The sequence below is a fragment of the Tamandua tetradactyla genome, chromosome 15, assembly GCF_023851605.1.
Source record: "Tamandua tetradactyla isolate mTamTet1 chromosome 15, mTamTet1.pri, whole genome shotgun sequence".
NCBI lineage: Eukaryota > Metazoa > Chordata > Mammalia > Pilosa > Myrmecophagidae > Tamandua > Tamandua tetradactyla.
Genome location: NC_135341.1, coordinates 75356049 through 75376146, shown reverse-complemented (window position 1 = coordinate 75376146; position 20098 = coordinate 75356049). Strand labels below are relative to the sequence as shown.

The window sequence follows — 20098 nt, the reverse complement described above, 5'->3', positions numbered from 1 at the left end:
CAATCCCACTCCAGTGAAAATGTGAGAATGTACCTCACAATTGTACCTCCAGAGGATGGGAGGTTGGGACATTCACCCATCAGTTTCTGAGCCCAGTCATGGTGGTAACACTCACCTACACTTCCAGACTAGCTTATAGGGTGATCTACTTTATTGGGTACCTTATAGCGAGAGCTACCTTATAGGGTGGTTGGGAAAATTAAATGTGATGTCATAAGCACTAAAAAAATATTAGTACTTTTATACTTTAGTGGATGTTCCAAACTTTTTCTTAGAGTATATAGGGATCAGAGGAAAAATAAAAGATTTTTAATTCTAAAGCCTGCATTAATTATCATTGTGTTAATCAAACTACTTCTCTTTTTCATTGTTATGGCTATTTGCCAACATTAACATTAACTCCAAGAACACCTGGAGCTAAACTGTGACACAGTCATTACAGTTTTTTCCCTCAGCCAGAATTCTTACACCATGTAAACAGAATGTCTTCTTGAAAACTATAATTGAGTCCTTCTCAGAATTGGTCATAGGTTCTTCCTTATTCCCATGTATTTATCCAATGTCAGCAACAGGAAGCCAAACAACCCTCACTAGCTGTCTCATCTGAAAGGGATGAAACTTTAACCAGGTTTCCTGGCCTACCCAAGAAGCTCAGACATTTTTAAGATGGTGCATTTGATAAGCAGCAAGGGTTTCCCTATGCATAAAGATCCAGAATGTTGATTCTGAGCCAGTCAGATCCTGCTTAGATCTGATGGCAGGTTTGGTTTCTCTGGTTTGCCTCTTGGGGTCCTCCCTGGTTTTGTATGACCCTCCAGCTCTATAAGCACCAGCCCATCCCCTTTGTCTAGGCCCCAGCTCCCAAGATGCAAGTTAAGACAGAGAAGATAGAAAGTATCCACATTGTCCTATCCACAATGTCTGGCCTTCTGAGGAATTTTCTCAGCTTTCTCTGTGCCAGGCATCTACAAAAGAAGCAGTTTTTTACTTTATTATGTAGTAGAGTTGGAACAGGGAGGCTGACTGTGGAGAGAGCAGATAGTATCTACCATTTATAGATCCCCAACTCCATGCCAGAAACTGCACTTTACATATATTTCCTATGTGGTAGTGATTTTAATCCCCACTTTATGGGTGAAGAAACTAAGATTCAAGGAGTTTATATAACTTATCCAGTGCCGCATCATTTGTAAGTACCAGACCAAGATTTAATCTTACTCCAAACTCATATTCTTTTCAGGACAGACTGATTCTCATAAGACCTGATCTAGGCAAATTCTTCTGAGAGGGGCTCATGATAAAAGAAGAGATGGTGGGTCTTCATAGTGGACATCAGGCAAGGAGCTGGTCTTGGGAAGTTGCAGCACAAGGCAGCTCTTTGTTCCTAAAGGCAGAAGGGTAGAGGCAGACAACATGAAGAGACATGGGAACTTTGTAAGAGAAATCTGTCATTTGGTTCCCAAGGAACAGGTCTGATGTTGGAGTTCAGAGTTAAGACTTATCTCTGGAGTACAAGGGCAAGAACAAAGCTCAAGATGGAGAAGATAGTCACTGAGGAGCAACACTCAGTCCTCCTGGGGGGCTCAGTTTTGAGAACTGGGTCAGAATCATACAGAATCAGTGTGAATCCTCTTCCGGAAGACAGAACTATGAAATTCTTTAACACACCATCATTAAGTAAAGCTGCAACAAAGTGGATTATTTCACACTTAGGAGATCTCCATGGAGTTCCTTTCTGACTTGCCCAAGAATAGGTGCTGGGTACTTTTCATTCCACATTCTCTCTCCTAGACTAAGGCCCATTCTTGGTCTTGAGGAGGTTAAGATTCTCTTGGAATGTTGAAAGAACGTTGCCAATAAAGGGTGGGACCAATGAGATTACTCAAAGTCTTTGTGTACAGGGAGGCTACTATTGATGACACACCCTCCCCAGGGTCCATCAGTGCTCCCTTTGAATGGTGCTAATGGTGCCTAAATCCACTTCTGAATCCAGGTCCTTCAGGACCTCTCTCTCCAATGTGATCCATCCTCCAACAGAACAACTCATATGCACATTCTAGGGAGGAGTTTTTGTTCTTCAGCTTTCTTCCAACAGTTCTGCTCTTTACAGTAAGCTTTGCTTTTGCTGTTTAAAGTTTCTGGGCTCTTGACACTCAAAAAGACCTTTTACCAAAATGTTGTCATCTCTGGTTCAATGTCTACTTAAAAACTCAAGGCTGAACACTTCTCACATTTCTTTCTATCTGCATTTCTACAGTTACAGTCCTACCAAAGGGCAGGGCATGTTAAAAGCTCACCCTGCCCTGTGAGTCCTAGAGAGAGATTAGTCCAATCATTGCAAGGGAACGACACCTGAGGGTACTATAATATCGCCTCACCTCTCAACCTTTCAGGGAGAAAAAGAAATACTTCCACATTAAAGGTGCACCATTACTGTAAGATAACCCCCTTTTTCAGAAATATTACCAATACTATTTTAGAATGTTCTGTGTGAGAAGGTCTGCAAGTGGAGTATAGACAAATGGTTGTAGCTCTGAGGGCTGCAGGAACAGGACATCTCCAGCTATTGCAGCCTCTAGCCAGCCTTCCTCGGCTACCAAGGACAGGAGTAGCAGCTACTGATAGAAAACGCAATGAATTACCCTGTCACTTCTTAATTCAATCTATATTTTTGCTTCAGTGTGCTTCTTAATGCTTAGCAGCCCTCCCTAAATATCTGTGTGACAGGTGGAGGATGAGGAGGCCCTTAATCAACTGTCAGCTCCTGATGAACAAAAGGCCATTGTCCAACAACATGCAATAGAGACAGCGTATTAGGTGAGGCAACCCCATTTTTAACAGATTGTGTAAAATGCATTGGCTTTTGGAGATACTGATTATTCCAAGTCTAAGTGCTTTAGTGCAGTGCTTTTCTCAAATTGGCATCTGCTTTATCTCTAGGGTATCTCTCTCACTTGGCTTCAGTGCATCAATTTGAAGCTGACTGGAATGTTTTGGTTTTTTTTCTGAAATAAGGTTCCCATCACCCTCCTTCACTTATCCAATGTGGGTGGTGACTGGATGGTGAGGTGAAAAATGTTCAGTCAAGATGCTGCCAGCCTCCTCCCTCTCCTGTTGCAGGCCTCTCATCAGGAGTTTGGAAGGTCCCTAGGCAGTGGAAAGAGTGCAGTAGAAGTCCACCAATTGGAATCCTGGCCTGCTGCTTGCTATCAGTAAAAGTCTGAGGAAGTTTCTTAATATCTTTGAATCTTGCCTTCCTGATCTATGAAAAGCCAGTCACCTCCCTTGATTATCATGCTCATGACAAATACATTAAGAGGTTGATATGCCATCACCTGATGAGGTGCTTTGTTGGTTTGGGAAGCTTATGTGAAAGATAGCAAGGAGTTGGGATGAGCATGAGGGATCAGGTCACAAGGATGCTCCAGGGTAAGTCAGGAAGGAGAAAAGAGGCAAGCATGGAAAATATTACTTATCCCTGGGAGAGGATGCCTGGGCCCAGAGCTGAAAGTGTTGGTAACCATTTGTCTGTTGCCTCCAAAATTTATTGACCTCTGGATCATGTCTGTGCACAAAGGCTTAGGAAGCCCTGTAGCCTATTGAGGCTGGTGCATTTATTATGCATTCATTTTCATGATGTGCTTTACCTACCAAGTCTTCTTTCATCAGCACATTCCTGACTGATCTCAGGCAGAAACTCCTCACGTATGCATGCCTAAGTGCCTTAGCTCAGTTCCATATGAGCTAGACCACTAATCTCTAGTATCCAAGTTAGAGCCTTCCTAAGAAGTATGCATTCAACGGCATTTAAACTGATGAAGTGGTTAAAATACTTTTGCCCTCTCTCTCCTTCCTCCTGCTTACCCTATCCTCCCTCACTCTGTCTCTCTGGCCTGGGCTCTCTCTTCCACTCTTCTCTCCTTCCCTCCCTCCCTCCCCCCCCCCTCTCTCCCCTGTCTCCCTTTCTCCCTCTCTTCCCCTCTCCTCACCTCACATCTTTTATACATTTATTGCATATAAACTAAAATGCTACCCTACTGAAGATGGTTAACTTCCTGCTGCAAAAGAAATGATGACTTAAACCTATTTCAAGAAGAATAAAAGGTTCAAAGATTCTTCTTTTTTCTGAGCTGTTGGCCACAATTACAGTAAAATTTTGCTGTCTCACAGCGCCCCCAACCCCACCTCCATTTCTGTTCTCCTCAGAGGAACCCAAGGCCATTTCATTCCTCACCAGGGCTTTCTCTAGAAGTAAAAAAGGAAAAAAAAAAAAAAAAAACCAAAGGAAAAAAATCTAGAATTGAAAATAAGCTTATTTGTCTATTTATTTAAAATCCCTGAGAAAAAAGAGAGCTAGGTAAGAAAGAAGAAATGAAAACAGGCCAATTAAAGGGCCATTTCTGAATTGCCCTTCCTTCCTTTCTGCCCCATCCCTTATCAATGAAAAGAGTTGAGACGAATGTTGGACCAATATTTTGAGAGGTCTTCTCCTGCAAAAGACAACTATTGGTTTAGAGTTACCTTGAATAAGAAGTTCATTTTCAAAGCAGCTGTATCATGTGGTGCTGTGGTTTTCTATTATTTTTAATCAAGAGAAACATTTTAAGAACAATATCAAACTCAGAAATTTAACCTCTGTTAAAGCAGAGATAGGGCAGTGGAGGGCAGCATGAGGGTCTCTCCAGCTTAACTTCCTTCTAGTTTTTTGTAGTAGCCCCTGAAGCACCAAGAGAAAAAATCCAAGGGGCTCCAGGTCACATTGCCTTGGTAATTTGGGGGGCTTTGTGACTAATCAGGCCTGGGATTAAATCTCATCTCTCACTCTATCCCTTACAATGCTTTTGACTGCAAGTAACAGAATATCCAACTACTTATTAATTACTATTAATTATTAATATTCCTATAACTCAGAGTCTTTCATCTTTTTGCTTCTCCATCCTGTGCATATTGGCTTTCACATTCAGGCTGGGTCCACCTGGAAGTAAGATGGCAGAGGCGGCTGAAGACATTACATACTCACACACTGGAGGAAGAAAAGAGGTCTTTTCTCTTTATTCATTTTTTAGGGTGGAAAATCTATTGCAGAAGCTCCTCAACAGAATTCCCCTGCTGTGTTTTTGGCTGGAGTAAGATAGACTCCTCTAAAGTAATAACTAGCAAAAAACAATGAGAGGGGCTTACCCCTGTGAAACTTATTCCTACAAAGGAGAAGCTAAGCCTACTTATAAATATGCCTAAAAATCATCCCAGAGAACCTCTTTAATTGCTCAGCTGTGGTCTCTCTCTCAAAGCCAACTCAGCAGGTGAATTCATCATCCTTCCCAAGCCCCGTACATGGGTCATGACTTTCCCAAGGAATAAATCTCCCTGGCGATGTGGGATATGATTCCTGGGGATGCGCTGGGATCTGGCATCATGGGATTAAGAAGCCTTCTTGAGCAAGATGGAAGCAGGAACACATGAAGTAATTTTCAGATAGTACCAACCTAATCAGAATGGGTATTTCTAAAAAATCAACATGGATTCCAGATCCAAATTTTTGCGACTGCATGCCTTATAAATTGCATGTATTCATATGTAGCATTTTAAGGATATATTTGGTCGTTTGCTCGATGAATATTTATTGAGCATTTATTATGTGCCAAAGACATTGCAGTAAACACTGAGCATCAAGGTCAGACAGCCTTCTCACTTTCACAGAGCTTACAACTTAGTTATGTGAATAACAAATCAGTATATAGAAATAAGGAATTACAGTCTGTATAAAGATTGTGTTGGCCACTGGATATTGCTTTTTGCCATAACTTTCTAAATAGATTTTCATGTGTGCTGAGTTGGTCAATAAAATAAAATGACCAATTTCTGAAAAGATAAATGATTTCTCCCTGTTTTTCAGACAGACAACTCCAATAAATGGCTTGTGCGTGATTTGATGTCTTCAGCATCTTGGACTCAGGGATCCAAGTTATGAGATTTAATCCAGATAGATAGGTAGGTCAGGGAGGCTCTCCAAGATGAGAACTTTTTATGAAAAGCTTACACTGTGTCCTAAGGTAGCTGAAAGCTCAGGATATCAGCTTTAGAAATTGCTCTTCCAGGCTTATAGATTAGTAGGTAGTCATAACTACTGGGCAGAGGACCCCAGTCCTCTTTGAGCTTTCCCATTTACCTTTACTACTTCTTCTAAAAGATAACCCCATTGTCTCCAGGCCCTTCAGGAGTCTCATGCAATTGTTGGCCCTGAAGAGTGGAATACACACAAAGTATCTCCTGCCTTCTAGGATGCCTACTTAGCTAACAGGAAAGTCACACATCCTTGCCTCAGCAATTGGTGTGTGTTCTTGATGCTCCTGTCTTTTTCTCCAATTTCTTTTACTACTCATATTAGTAAGTCCATTGCATAAGAAATTGTCCAAAGAAGGAAATTGATACTGGTCTCCCCTTCTTGCCAGCCCCACCAATCTTCTTTTTTCAGTCAAACTTTTTTAAAAATGTGAAATATAACATATATACAAAAAAGCAATAAATTTTCAAGTACGTTTTACCAAGTAGTTATAGAACAGATTTTAAAGTTCGGTATGGGTTACTGTTCCACAGTTTTCATGTTTTCTTCTAGCTGCTCCAAGACAGTGGAGACCAAAAGGAATATCAGTATAATGATTCAGCAGTCATGCTCATGTGTTAACTTGTATCTTCTCTGTTATACTCCCCTTTCTCTCTTTTTTTTTTTTCGTAAACAATATATACTAGAAAAGCAATAAATTTCAAAGTACAGATTTCAGAGTTTGGTATGGGTTATAATTCCACATTTTTAGATTTTTACTTCTAGCTTCTCTGAGGTACTGGAGACTAAAAGAAATATCAGTATTATGATTCAGCACTTTCTCATTTGTTAAACCCTACTTTCTCTGTATAAAAGAGATTGCCTTTGATCCTTCTCTCCCTCTTTAGGGATATTTGGGCAATGGCCATCCTAATTTTTCCTGTTGGAAGGGGTTGTCAATAATATGGGATAGGGGAATGGAACTGGTTGATGTTCTGGATAGGCTGGCCCCTCAGCGTTTCAGGACTTATATGGTCCAGGGACCCATCAGGAGATTGTAAGTTTCTGGAAAGTTACCCTAGTAGATGGAACGCTTGTAGAATCTTATATAATGCCCTAGGAATTCTTTAGGATTGGCAGGAATGGTTTTGGTTGGGGTTTGGTAAGTTATGATAGGTAGCAATGTCTAACTGAAGCTTGCCTAAGAGTTACCTCCAGAATAGAATCTCTCTCCCTCTGCCACTTATACTTTCTTTGTTACGTTTCTTTTCTCTCTTTTGGTCAGGATGGCAATGTTGATCCCACAGTACCAGAGTGAGGCTCATCCCTGGGAGATGTTACCAGGGTGACTTAAACCCCTAGATGTCATGTCCCACATAGGAGGTGGGCAATGGTTTCACTTGCAGAGTTGAGCTTAGAGAGAGAGAGAGAAACCACATCTGAGCAACAAAAGAGGTTCTCCTGAGGTGACTGTTGGGTATATCAATAGGTGGCTAAGCTTCTCCACCACATACTTAGGCTTCACAAGAGCAGTTCTCAAGATCAGGGCTTGACCTATTGCTTTGGATGTCTCTAATGTTTGACACAGTATCAGGGGTTTCCCCAGTGATAAAGTTTAATAGTTTCATATTTTTTCTCCCATTCCTCAAGGGACTTTGCCAATACTTTTTGATCATCTGCTTAATATGCTTCAGGATGTATCCAGGCATTACATTAAGCTGTACAGGATTAAAGGCCCTCATTCTTATTCTGGGCTCCCTGTGTTTGGATTGTTTGAATAATCTATCAGATAGGTTGAATTCGATTATGTGCTACAGAGAATTTAGGTTATGGACAAAATAAACCTTTCTTCCTTTGGTCTCAAAGAGTAGGTAAAATTCTAAAATAAAAACAATGTCTTCCTTATCCCTGTGTTCTAAATTACCTTAATCCCGACCTGGTCAGCTTTGTTCATATTTCTAAATATCAGATTATACATATATAAAACAGACTCTCAGACTCCAGAAATAACAATTACCACTCTGGAGTAAATGTAACTGCTATAGGAGCTTACAATCTAGGCCCCAGTTTTCTTATTAGTATTTCTTAAATGCGATCATGCATTATTTGCTCTTTGAATTCTGGTTTATTTTCCCTCACCAAATGCCCCACAGGTTCATTCACATCATAGCATGCCTCATAACTTCATTCCTTTTTTTAGCAGTACAATATTTGAACATATGTATATACTATCGTTTGCCAATCTACTTCTCAGTCAGTGCATCTTTCAGCCACCTCCATCTACTAAGCCTCATGTATAAATGTCCAAAGTCAACAGTCTATCAACACTCTCAATTTTAAATAATTTCATCGTTCCCAAGAGAAAGATAACGAATAAACATATCCTCACCAAACAGAAAATCCAAACCTCCCCCTAACTCTTGTCCCTCCCCCTATTATGTACCCTTGGTATTGCCGGGATACTGTTGATGCTTTCCTGTTAAACATAATCTGTAGCATGTAATAGCATTGTTCCCCCGTACCCTGAAATTATATACTCTTTATACAAAACTCATACCTTTACAATAGTTCATGCAAGAACTTATTTATATTTGTAAGTATTAATCAGTGGGACACATGAGTCAATATAACCTCTTTCAATCATGTTCACCTTCAATATGGTAATTCTACTTATAGACCCACTAGTGAGCTTCCTTCACTTCTATCTGTTCCCTTAAAATTAAGTTCAACTTCTTTAGCTAACCATTCACCCAATCAAGCTTCTGTGTATCTCTAGAGCCCCTATATTCTGTATTATAAGCCTCTGATTTTACCTTTACCATGGTCATAAAAGTGGAATCATACAGTATCTATCCTTTTGTGTCTGGCTTATTTTGCTCAGCATTATGTCCTCAAGACTCATACATCTTGTCTTGTGCTTCAGGACATCATTTCATCCTACTGATGCATAATATTCCATCATATGTAAGTACCACATTTTGTTAATCCACTCATCTGTTGATGGGCACTTGGATTGTTTCCATGTTTTGGTGATTATGAATGATGCTACTATGAACACTGGTGTGCACATCTCTGTGTAATTGCTTTCAGCTCTTCTGGGTTTATACCAAGTAGTGCTATTGCTGGGTCATAGGGCAGCTTGACATTTAGTTTTCTGAGGAACCACCAGTCTATTGTCCATAGTGGCTACACCATTATACATTCCCAGCAGCAGTGCATAAGTGTCCCAATTTCTCCACATCCTCTCCAACATTTGCAGTTTCCTTTTTGTTTAATAGCAGCCATTCTTATAGGTGTGAGGTGGTATCTCATTGTAGTCTTGATCTGCATTTCCCTTATAGCCAATGAGAATGAGCATCTCTTCATGTGCTTTTGTGCCATCTGTATTTGCTCTTCAGAAAAATGCCTTTTCATATCTTTAGCCCACTTTATGGTTGATTGGTTTGTTCTTTTGATGTTGAGTTGTATGATTTCTTTATGTACACAGCATATCAAACCTTTATCTGATGTGTGATTTCCAAACATTTTCTCTCATTGAGTTGGCTGCCTCTTCATCTTTTTGGCAAAGTCTTTTGAGGCACAAAAGCATTTGATTTTGAGGAGTTTCCATTTATCTATGTTTTCTTTTGTTGCTGTGCTTTGGGTGTAAAGTTTAGGAAGCTACCTCCTATTACTAGGTCTTGAAGATGTTTCCCTACATTTTCTACTAGGAGTTTTATGGTACTGGTTCTTATATTTAGGCGTTTGATCCAGTTTGAGTTAATTTTTGTATAAGGTGTAAGGTAAAGGTTCTCTTTCATTCTTCTGGCTATTGATATCCAGTTCTCCCATGTATATTTATTGAAAAGACTAATTTGTACCAGTTCAGTGGATTTGGAGGCCTTATCAAAGATCAGTTTATCATAGATTTGGTGGTCTATTTCTGCACTCAATTCAATTCCATTGGTCAATACTTCTATCTTTTTGCCAATACCACTGTGGCTTTATAATAAGTTTTAAAATTGGGAAATGTTAATCTTCCCACTTTGTTCTTCTTTTTTAGGATGCTTTTAGCTATTCAGGGTCTCTTTACTTTCAAGATGAATTTGGTAACTAGCTTTTCCAATTCTTCGAATTAGGTTGTTGGAATTTTGATTTGTTGTGCAATGAATCTGTAGATCAATATGGGTAGAATTGATATATTAACTACATTTAAGCTTCCTATCCATGAGCGGGGAATGTCTTTCCACCTATTTAGATCTTCTTTGATTTCTTTTGCAATGGTATGTAGTTCTCTGTGTACAAGTCCTTTACATCCCTAGTTAACTTCTTTCCTAGATACTTGATTCTTTTAATTGCTATTTTGAATGGAATTTTTTCCTTAATTAACTCCTCATTTAGGTCATTGCTTGTGTGTAGATACAACACTGATTTTTGCACATTAATTTTATAACCTGCCACCTTGCTGAATCTATTAGCTCAAGTAACTTTGTTGTAGATATATCAGGATTTTCCAAGTATAGCATCATGTCATTTACAAATAATGAAACTTTTCCTCCTTCTTTCATATATGGATGGCTTTTATTCCTTTTCCCTGCCTGATTGCTCTAGCTAGAACTTCTAGTACAATGTTAAATAATAATGATGGCATAGGGTATTCTTGTCTCATTCCCGATCTTAGGGGAAGAACTTTCTGTCTCTCACCATTGAATATGATGCTTGTTATGGGTTTTTCATACATGCCTTTTATCATATTGAAGAAGTTACCTTTGAGTCCCACCTTTTGAAATGTTTTTATCAGAAAAGATGTTGACGTTTTTAGTGTCAATCAAGATGATCATATGATTTTTCATTTTCTATGTGCTAATGTGCTGTATTACATTAACTGATTTTCTTGTGTTGAACCACCCTTGCATTCCTGATATAAACCCCACTTATTTGTGGTGTATAATTTTTTTAATGTGCTGTTGAATTCGATTGGCTAATATTTTGTTCAGAATTTTTACATCTGTGCTCATTAGGAAGATTGTTCTGTAGTTTTCCTTTCTTGTAGCATCTTTTCCAAGTGTTGGTATTAAAGTGATGTTAGCTTCATAAAATGAGTTAGGTAGTGTTCCTTCTTCCTCATTTTTTGGAAAAGCTTGAGCAAGATTGGTGTTAGTTCTTTTTGGAATGTTTGATAAAATTCCCCTGTGAAGCCATCTGGCCCTGGGCTTTACTTTGTAGGAAGACTTTTGATGACTGATTGAATCTCTTTACTTGTAATTGGCTTGTTGAGAGTGTCTGTTTCTTCTTGATTCAGTGTAGCTTGTTTGTTTCCAGGAATTTGTCCATTTCATATAATTTGTCTAATTTATTGGCATATAGTTGTTCATAGTATCCTTTTATAATTTTTTTAATTTCTTCAGGGTCTGTAGTAGTGACCCCCCCCCATTTCTGATTTTGTTTGTTTGCATTCTCTCTTTTTTGTTTGTCAACCTTGCTAGTGGCCCATTGGTTTTATTGATTTTCTCAAAAAAACAACTTTTGGTTTTATTGATTCTTTCTATTGTCCTTTTGTTCTTACATTCAGTTAACTCTGCTTTAATATTTGTTATTTCTCTTCTTCTATTTGCTTTGGTGTTAGTTTGTTGTTCTTTCTCAATTTCCTCCAGGTGAGCAGTTAAGTCTTCAATTTTTGCTCTTTCTTCTTTTTTAATATAAACATTAAGGCAATAAATTTCTCTCTCAGTACAGCCTTTGCTGCATCCCATAAGTTCTGATTTGTTTTTTTACATGGACAGGCACCGGGAATTGAACCCGGGTCTCCTGCATGGCAGGCGAGAACTCTGCCACTGTGCCACCATTGCCCACCCAGTTCTGATATTTTATATTTTCATTTTCATTCATCTCCAGATAACTACTGATTTCTCTAGCAACTTCTTCTTTGACCCACTGGTTGTTTAAGCGTGTGTTACTTAATCTCCCTATATTTGTGAGTGCTCTCATTCTTTGATGGTTATTAATTTCCAGCCTCATTCCATTGTGATCAGAGAAAGTGCTTTGATATTTTTAAATGTATATAGACCCATTTTGTGCCATAGCATGCCGTCTATCCTGGAAGATGTTGCATGAGCACTAGAGAAAAATATGTATCTTGGTGTTTTTTTGGGGTGTAATGGCCTGTATATGTCTGTTAGGTCTAATTCATTTATCATCCAAGTTCTCTTTCTCCTTCTTGGTCCACTGTCTGGTTGTTCTATCTATAGAGGACAGTGGTGTATTGAAGTCTCCTGCTACTATTGTTGAAACAGCTATCACTCCCTTCAGTTTTGCCAATGTCTGTCTTATGTACTTTGGAGCTCCTTGACTGGGAGCATAGACATTTATGATTATTATTTTTTCTTGATTAATTGTCTCTTCTATTAATATATAGTGTCCTTCTTTGTCTCTTATGATGTCTTTACATTTATAGTCTATTTTGTCTGATACTAGTATGGCTACTCCTGCTTTCTTTTGGTTGAAGTTTACATGGAACATCTTTTTCCATCCTTTCACTTTCAATGTTTTTGTATCATTGTGTCTTGGATGAGTCTCTTGTAAGCAGCATATAGCTGGATTACATTTCTTAATCTATTCTGCCATTTTGTATGTTTTAACTGTTAAGTTTAGTCCATTAACATTCAAATTTATTACCATGAAGGCATTTCTTGACTTACCATTTTATCCTTTGGATTTTATTTGTCAGATCTATATATTCTTTTCCCTCTTTTTCTTTTTATCCTTTAAATTACCCTTACTCTTCAATTCTATGCCCTCCTCCAGACCTCCCTCTCCTGTCTTTTTTTTTTTTCCAGCCAGCAGAACTCCCTTGGGTATTTCTTATAGGTCTGGTTTGCTGTTGACATAGTCTCTCATCCTTTGTTTTTCTGTGAAATATTCTAATCTCTCCCTCAGTTTTGAAGGACAGTTTGGCTGGGTACAGAATTCTTGGCTGGAACTCTTTCTCTTTCAGGATCTTAAATATATCTTATCACTGCCTTCTCACCTCCATAGTGCCTGTTGAGTAGTCCAAAGTCAGTCTTATGTGGTTTCCCTTGTATGTGGTAGATTGTTTCTCTCTTGCTGCTTTCAGGATTTTCTGCTTCTCTTTCACATTTGACAGATGAATTAGTATGTGTCTTGGGGTAGCCTATTTGTATTTATTCTATTTGGAGTTCATTGGGTTCTTTGATTTGCATATATATGTCTTTTATTAAGGTTGGGAAGTTTCCCCCATCATATCCTCCACTAATCTTCCTAGCTCTTACTCTTCTCTTCTACTTCTGGGACACCAATGATTCTTATATTTGTGCACTTTGTCTATCATTTCCCTGAGATCCAATTTAAAATTATCCTTTTTTTTTGCCATTTGCTCTTTTGTGTCAAAAGAGTTAAAAAGTTCAAAATCAGTTATCCTGTCCTGCAGTTTGCTTATTCTTTCTTCTGCCTCTTCAAATCTGCTGTTGTGTATCTCTAGTACATTTTTTATTTGGTCTACAGCATCTTTAATCTCTGTAATATCTGCTATTTTTCTATTTGTTCTTCCAAATTCCTCTTTATGTTCTTCTAGTGTCTTCTTGATCTCCTTTATATCATTAGCTATCCCACTGATTTTATTTAGTAGATATGAATATCTTTGTTTAATTGTTCCAAAGTCTCTGTTTCCTCCGGTGTTTGAATTTGGTATATGGTTAGTGATCTTCTGTTGTCTTCACAGCATGTAAATATCTTGATAGGGTTATTTTGGAAGTTGATTTCCTTCAGTAGTCTAAAGCTTTGTATTTGTGGGTGTGGTGCAGGATGTGGGGCATGGGGAGGGGTACAACTGTGAAGTGATGGGTTGTGGCACAGGTATATGCATGGGTCAGAGACGCTAAACTGGTGCCTCTGAGCATGGGGTTGTGGAGGTGCATTGTAGGGGCCATGGAGAAGAGGTGCAGCTTAGGCAGGCCTTGGTACACAAGAGCAGGGTGTGGCATGGGGGACGCAGAGGTAGAGCAAGATGTCAGACAGATGGGGGTGCTGAGTGGATGTGCTGGGGCTGGTACATGGGCATGATGTGGGTGGCATGTGGAGCTCGTAGGCCATGGGTCTCTGGGTGTGGAGTACAGGGCATAGAAGTCAGGGCAGGGCACAGGTGTGTCCTTACATGGAGGGAGCAGTTTGGAGGGGCTGGGATGCATATATGTGAATGTGTAGTGGCTGGAAACAGGTCATGGACGTTTTGGATATGTGTCAGGGGTAGGTGATGTCAGGTGAGTCAGGCCCTGGCCCAGGTGCGGGTTGCAGGGGGTGGTAGGGGTGCACGAGTGTGCAGGCTGGGGGCTATGTGGCACAGATGTAAACAAAAGCACCTGCCAGGTATGGGAGAAGGGTACTTGTATCAAGGGGTGGGGCAAGAGTGTTCACTTGTGCAGAGCAGGGGTAGTGGGGTGTGGATCAGGAAGTCAGTTCACAGATACGTGGGTGCCGGGCAAGGAGGATGTGGCTGTGCCCATGCATGGGTCTGTGAGGTAGGGCCCTGATCTGGGGCACATGCACAGAGTTCATGGGCAATGGGCTGGAATTGCACCTGCATGGACTGGGTGCAGGTATGGCCCAGATGCTCGGGTCAACACTTGCCCAGAGCTGAAGGGGTGTGGTGGGAATAGGTACGTAAGCATGAATGTGTCTGGGGGGCTGGATGCTGATTTGTGTGTGTGCAGAGTGGGGGTTGGGGTGGGGTTGGGCAGCTGTATGGGCTGAGTGTGGGTGTGGAGGAAAGGTATGGAGGAAAGGTATGGCTCTCTGCATCTCAATTCTTCTACTTTATCAACTAGGGCCTCCCTATGTGGTGTAGAAGACCCTCCTGGGTCACTTATACCCTGGAATCACTATCCTGGTCATTTTTCTGTCCCTTCTCTAGCTGTTCCTTGGAGCAGGAGTGAACTCGACCTTCCCCAGGTATGGAGGAAAGCACCTGCAGCCCAGATGTGCAGGTGACTTCCTGCAGGGGGCAGGAAGAGGGAGGTGGAGTCGAGGGGGTGTATGTGGGTTTCCCAGCCTTGGGAGAGGCGGGGCAAGACTGTGCACTTGCGCGAGAGAGAGGTGGCTGGGGCTGGGACAGGCTTGTGCACCGGCACAGGGCAGGGGTGTGGGACAGGAATGTGCGGGGAGGGATCAGGGCGGGGGTGATTGGAGCGAGGTGGGGTGTGCGCAGGTAACGGGGTTCAGGTGCATTTGATGTGGGGGTAGTTGCGGGACGCAGGGTGGGGGTGGTGCGTGTCAGGGTAGTGTGTTCAATGAGCACAGCTTGGCTTACCTGCTAGTCCCCGCTCCCTGTCAGTGCACTCCTGACAGCTCCAGGCCTCTGTCTGAAAATGGATGCACTAGGCTGTTTGCAGCAGCTGGCTGGACTCTGGTTCTCTGAATCTCAATTCTTCTACTTTATCAACTAGGGCCTCCCTATGTGGTATAGAAGACCCTCCTAGGTCACTTACACCCTGGAATCACTATCCTGGTCATTTTTCTGTCCCTTTTCTAGCTGTTCCTTGGAGCAGACGTGATCGCGACCTATCTTATTCTGCTGTCTTCTGGGAACCATGAATTCCGTGAACTTCAGGTGCCTCCTCAGGAAGGCCTGCGGTGGGCTGTCCTCCACATTCTGGCTGAGCAGGTGGCATGCAGACAGGAGGCCTCCTGGAGGGCCCAAAGATCCCTCAGCCCTGGGGTACCAGGCGAGCCCTCAGAAGGACAGCCCTGCCAATCTCTTACAAGAGCTCCCCTGCAGCTCCCCTGCAGCTCCCCTGCCCTCCCTGTGTTTGTTGAATAATGAAGCCCCACCTCTCTTGGAGGGAGCAGAGGTATTACCCCACTCCCCATTAGCCAACAGCTACAGCTCTGTGCTTCTTAGCCTTCCCTTCCTTCCTCTCCATTCTTAAGCTTTTATTGGCGGCAGTAAAGATTAGGGACTTGGTTGTAAAGATTAGGGAGCAGGTGTTCACTGTCTGGCCTCTAATTGTTTACTGCTCTCTTTAAATTATGGGGCACTTTAGGTAACTCTAAAGCAACAGGAAAAGCCCATCCAACATCCTTTTACATTTACAACATACAAACACAAACCTAGGAACTTGATTACTGCTTGTAAAGCCACATGTTGGCTAAGTTAGTGCACAGAATACAATTTGCACTTAGAAAACAAAACAAATAAATAAATAAAACATACATACGGGTATTCAATAACAAGTTACCCAAGGCTGGAGTTCTTACCTTGTTGTTGAGGTGAATGCATTTTGAATTATGCAAACTTCATCTTGAGTGTTGTGAGACTTAGACCAAGAGTAGTTTAGGTATGGAGATAAACTAAAGCCTTAGCTTTGGGCCTATTAGCCAAAAAATGTAGGTGAGAAGAAATAAGCAATGTTTAGCTCATATTAATTATTTGATTTTTACAGAGATCTGCTTAAAAGATAGAATAGACAAATAATTATTCATAGTCCAACTCAAAATAGAGAAGCGGACAGACCCACCCCCACACCCACCCATTTGTGGTGGCCAAGGGGACTGTCCCTGATACCATGTAAATGCTAGGACCATCAAGGCTGGTCATCCAGAAAGGAAGAGCAGGAGGAAGTAAGGAAATAGGAATAGAAAAAGAGGCTTTTGGAACATAAAGACATACCTGCCTGCCCTGTGATTCCTTTCAGCTATCTCATGACCACTCACCGACAGCAGGATTTTATCTACCCTTTTCCAGACTGATTGTCATCATTACAGTTTGTAGGTCTCAAGTAACCATTCGTCTCTGGACATAATTCATATCTAGACCCCTCATTAGTTGATCACAAGGGAAAGCTGAAAACTTTACTTTTCAGCACAAACCAATCAGCTGCCAGCCATCTTGTATATATAAGTTAACTGTTAGATTTAATACACATGAATTCTTCACAAACGCTCACATCCTCTTTTATAAACAGCCATGTCTGGTGGTTTGTCAGAGAAAGGGAACCTGGCCCACAAGTTTTCTTCATGTCTTCCCACAATCCTGAGGGAGACAGCCACCAGTAGTGGTTTTCTGTTTCCACTTATATGTAAAATTGATTTTGGAGTTTCCCTGAACCCATTCCTGAACTTGTCCTCTGATGATACATAATCAAAGAGAGGATAATTGAAATAAATAAGTCATCTCACCTAACACTAGGCAAGCCTTATACATTGTTGGTGGGGTTGTAAAATGGTACAGCCACTGTGGAAGTCAGTTTGGCAGTTCCTCAGAATTCCATATGACCCAGCAATCCTGATATTATATATCTCAAACAATTGAAAACCGAGACTCAAATAGGTATCTGTACTCCAATGCTCATAGCAGCATTATTCACAGCAGCCAAAAGGCAAAAGCAACCCAAGGGTCCAATAACAGATGGGTGAACAAAATGTGGTATATACATACCACAGAATATTACCCAGCTATAAAAAAAAGGTAGTTTTGGTGCATGCTACAACATGAACCCTTAAAGACATCATGTTGAGTGGACAAATATTGTATGATCTCACTTGTATGAAATACCTAGAATAAGCAAATTCATAGAGACAAATGGTAGATTACAGGTTACCAGGGGTCAGGGGGTGAGGTAAAGGGGGAGATATTGCTTAATAGGTGTAGAGTTCTACTTGAGGTGCTGAAAAAATTGGGGTAAATGGATGTTGGTGACAATAGCACAGTATTGTTAATGCAATTAAATGCCACTGAATTGTACAGTTGAAAGTAGTTAAAATGGGAAATATTGAGTTATATATACATATATATATATTATCACGATAAGAAGTTTTTTAAAATGCCTATGGGTGACAGATTTGGGGTATCTCTAACAGTACCAATGGATGAGACCAAGGTCTGCAGGCATTTTATGAAAATCTACACACTTATCCTGATCTATATCTAAAAACTATAACCTGTAACAGTTTTCTCTGCCCAGTCCTCAAGGCTATGAAATATTTGAAATGTCTTTTTTCTTTTTATAGCATTTATAAGATTCAAAGAACTAATTACTCCACTTGAATAAGCAAATTACTCTGAGAGGATTGGAGGTTGCCTTTCTCTTGAGCTGCAGCCTAGATTGGGGCTCAAGTTTCTTTCCAGGGGACTCATTCAGTATTAATATCCAGTCTGGTTGCACAGCAGGGAACTGTAGCTATGAATTCAAGGTACAGAGAATAAAAAAATACAAGACAAAATCATGTGCAACAGCAGAAGGAAATCAATTTTGCTTTTCCCAGGCCTTTCAACAACTAATCAGAGGGAGCCATTCCCCATCCTGCCTGAGATGAAATTGTTCACCAAACATCCCTATGAACCCTTCTGATTAAAGCAGTTTTTGCAGACAGTGTTAGCCGAGTCACAGCCAGCTCAAGGTCCTTTAAGGGCCGCAATTTCTTAAAATTGAGAGATTCTATTTGATACCAAAACGGCTCTGGTGGACAGAAAAGATCAACACAGAGGGCATTTACACAAAGGAGGATTTCTGATTCAGTTTCTGTCCTGATGGGTGGATTCATCCTGGGCTCAGGATATAACATTTATGAGAGGATTTTTCTCAAGTGTCTCCTGTATCCAGTTTAGCCTGTCTAGTACTCTTGTTTTCATTTCTACCTTTCCTTGCAAGATAAGAAATTGAAATTCCTGGACTCTGACAGAATCTCTCTTTCTGGACATCCTTGATGACATGTGCAGGCCACCAAAAGTCTGCCTCGTGTTCTAAAATGAGTGAGTGCAAATGTTCCTCAAAACCAACTCTTGGTTTTCTGCATGCGTGGCAGGAGCAGGAAAGCATTGAAACTTCCAATCCATGAAAGATTACTTAAACCGGATTACAGTCATAGATCTCAGCCTCGACCAAGTTTTTGCATACAGATATCCTAACCAATAGCTGCATCAAGCTACTTTTTCCCTCCCTCTTTTCCTTTCACCAGATTGGAGGAGAGAGATAAGGCAGCAAGACAACAGAAAAGCTTAAAATCTAGATAATCCACTAACTGAATACATGGTTTCCAAATAGAATAATAGAGTATAAACTCTGTTTGATAAAGGTACTTGACTTTCTGGATGCAAATTCTCAAAATGTATTTCTTCCAAAAACCATGAAATCTGAGTGTGGGTGTTTGGAGAATTGAAAAGAAATCCTTCTATCTCAAAATTATCCTTTTGGTAGGCAGATTGGATCTGAAGCTCTTGTTTTGAAGAATTATTCACTGAGGCAGCAGAGGGAATATTGTGGCTGTGGTTTTTCCTTTCAAATCTGACAAAGCATGAACAATGTTCTATTTTTGCCTAAAATGGTAATGGGTCACGACTGTTCCCCCACCCCAAACCTCCCTAGCAGTGCCCCAGCCAGGCTGAAGAGAGACAACTGTGCTGTTGGTATAAAAAAGGCCTCTCATGAGGCTTGGACAAATCTACCCTTTCTCTAGTGACTGACTCCTGTTTATTTTTTAACCAGCCTGAACTGGTTTTTGTTAGCTTGCTTTAAAGGGCCAGCTCCAAATATATGTAGCAATATGGTTTGCCACTCCTGAATAGAGGTAAGCCAAGCTGAAGAGTGATGGAAGATCTTTTCCTGAGTATCTAAGCATAATACACATGAATCTCTCTCTCTTCTCTCTCTCTGTCTCTCTCTCTCTCTCTCATGCACTCACACACACACACACACACACAAATACATACTCACACTCTACTTTCCACACTGTTTGCTACCCCATAATCAGGATGCATAGATTAGCTACAGATCAAACAAAGACCAAAGCAAAAAGAGGGAGGGAGGGCAAAAAGGGAAGGGGAGAGGAGGGGAGGAGAACAAGAAAGGCAGAAAACAGAAAGAAAACTGAGTGCTTTTTTTCCTTCTTTGCACACATTTATGCCCACATCTGTATTTTAATGTGTTTTGCTATGATTTATTGTGCATACAGCATTAACAGGCATTCTAACACAAGGAAAAATTCATTTGCAGTCCTGTTTTCAAGAGAAAATCAAACTGTTTGCACTTTGCTATTTCCTTTCCTTTTCCCATCCTGATACTGGCA

The 20098-nt window shown here is 40.7% G+C and overlaps 1 protein-coding gene and 1 long non-coding RNA gene across 18 annotated transcripts in view; both read left to right on the top strand.

Annotated features, from left to right (window-relative positions):
• CPNE4 (copine 4) overlaps positions 1–20098 on the top strand; it is a 694898-nt gene that overhangs the window by 431400 nt on the left and 243400 nt on the right. The window lies entirely within an intron of this gene.
• On the top strand, positions 411–14978 carry LOC143658060 (uncharacterized). Its single transcript, XR_013163107.1, has 3 exons — positions 411–2109; positions 2728–2817; positions 14949–14978. It is a non-coding gene; the product is annotated as an uncharacterized LOC143658060 (long non-coding RNA).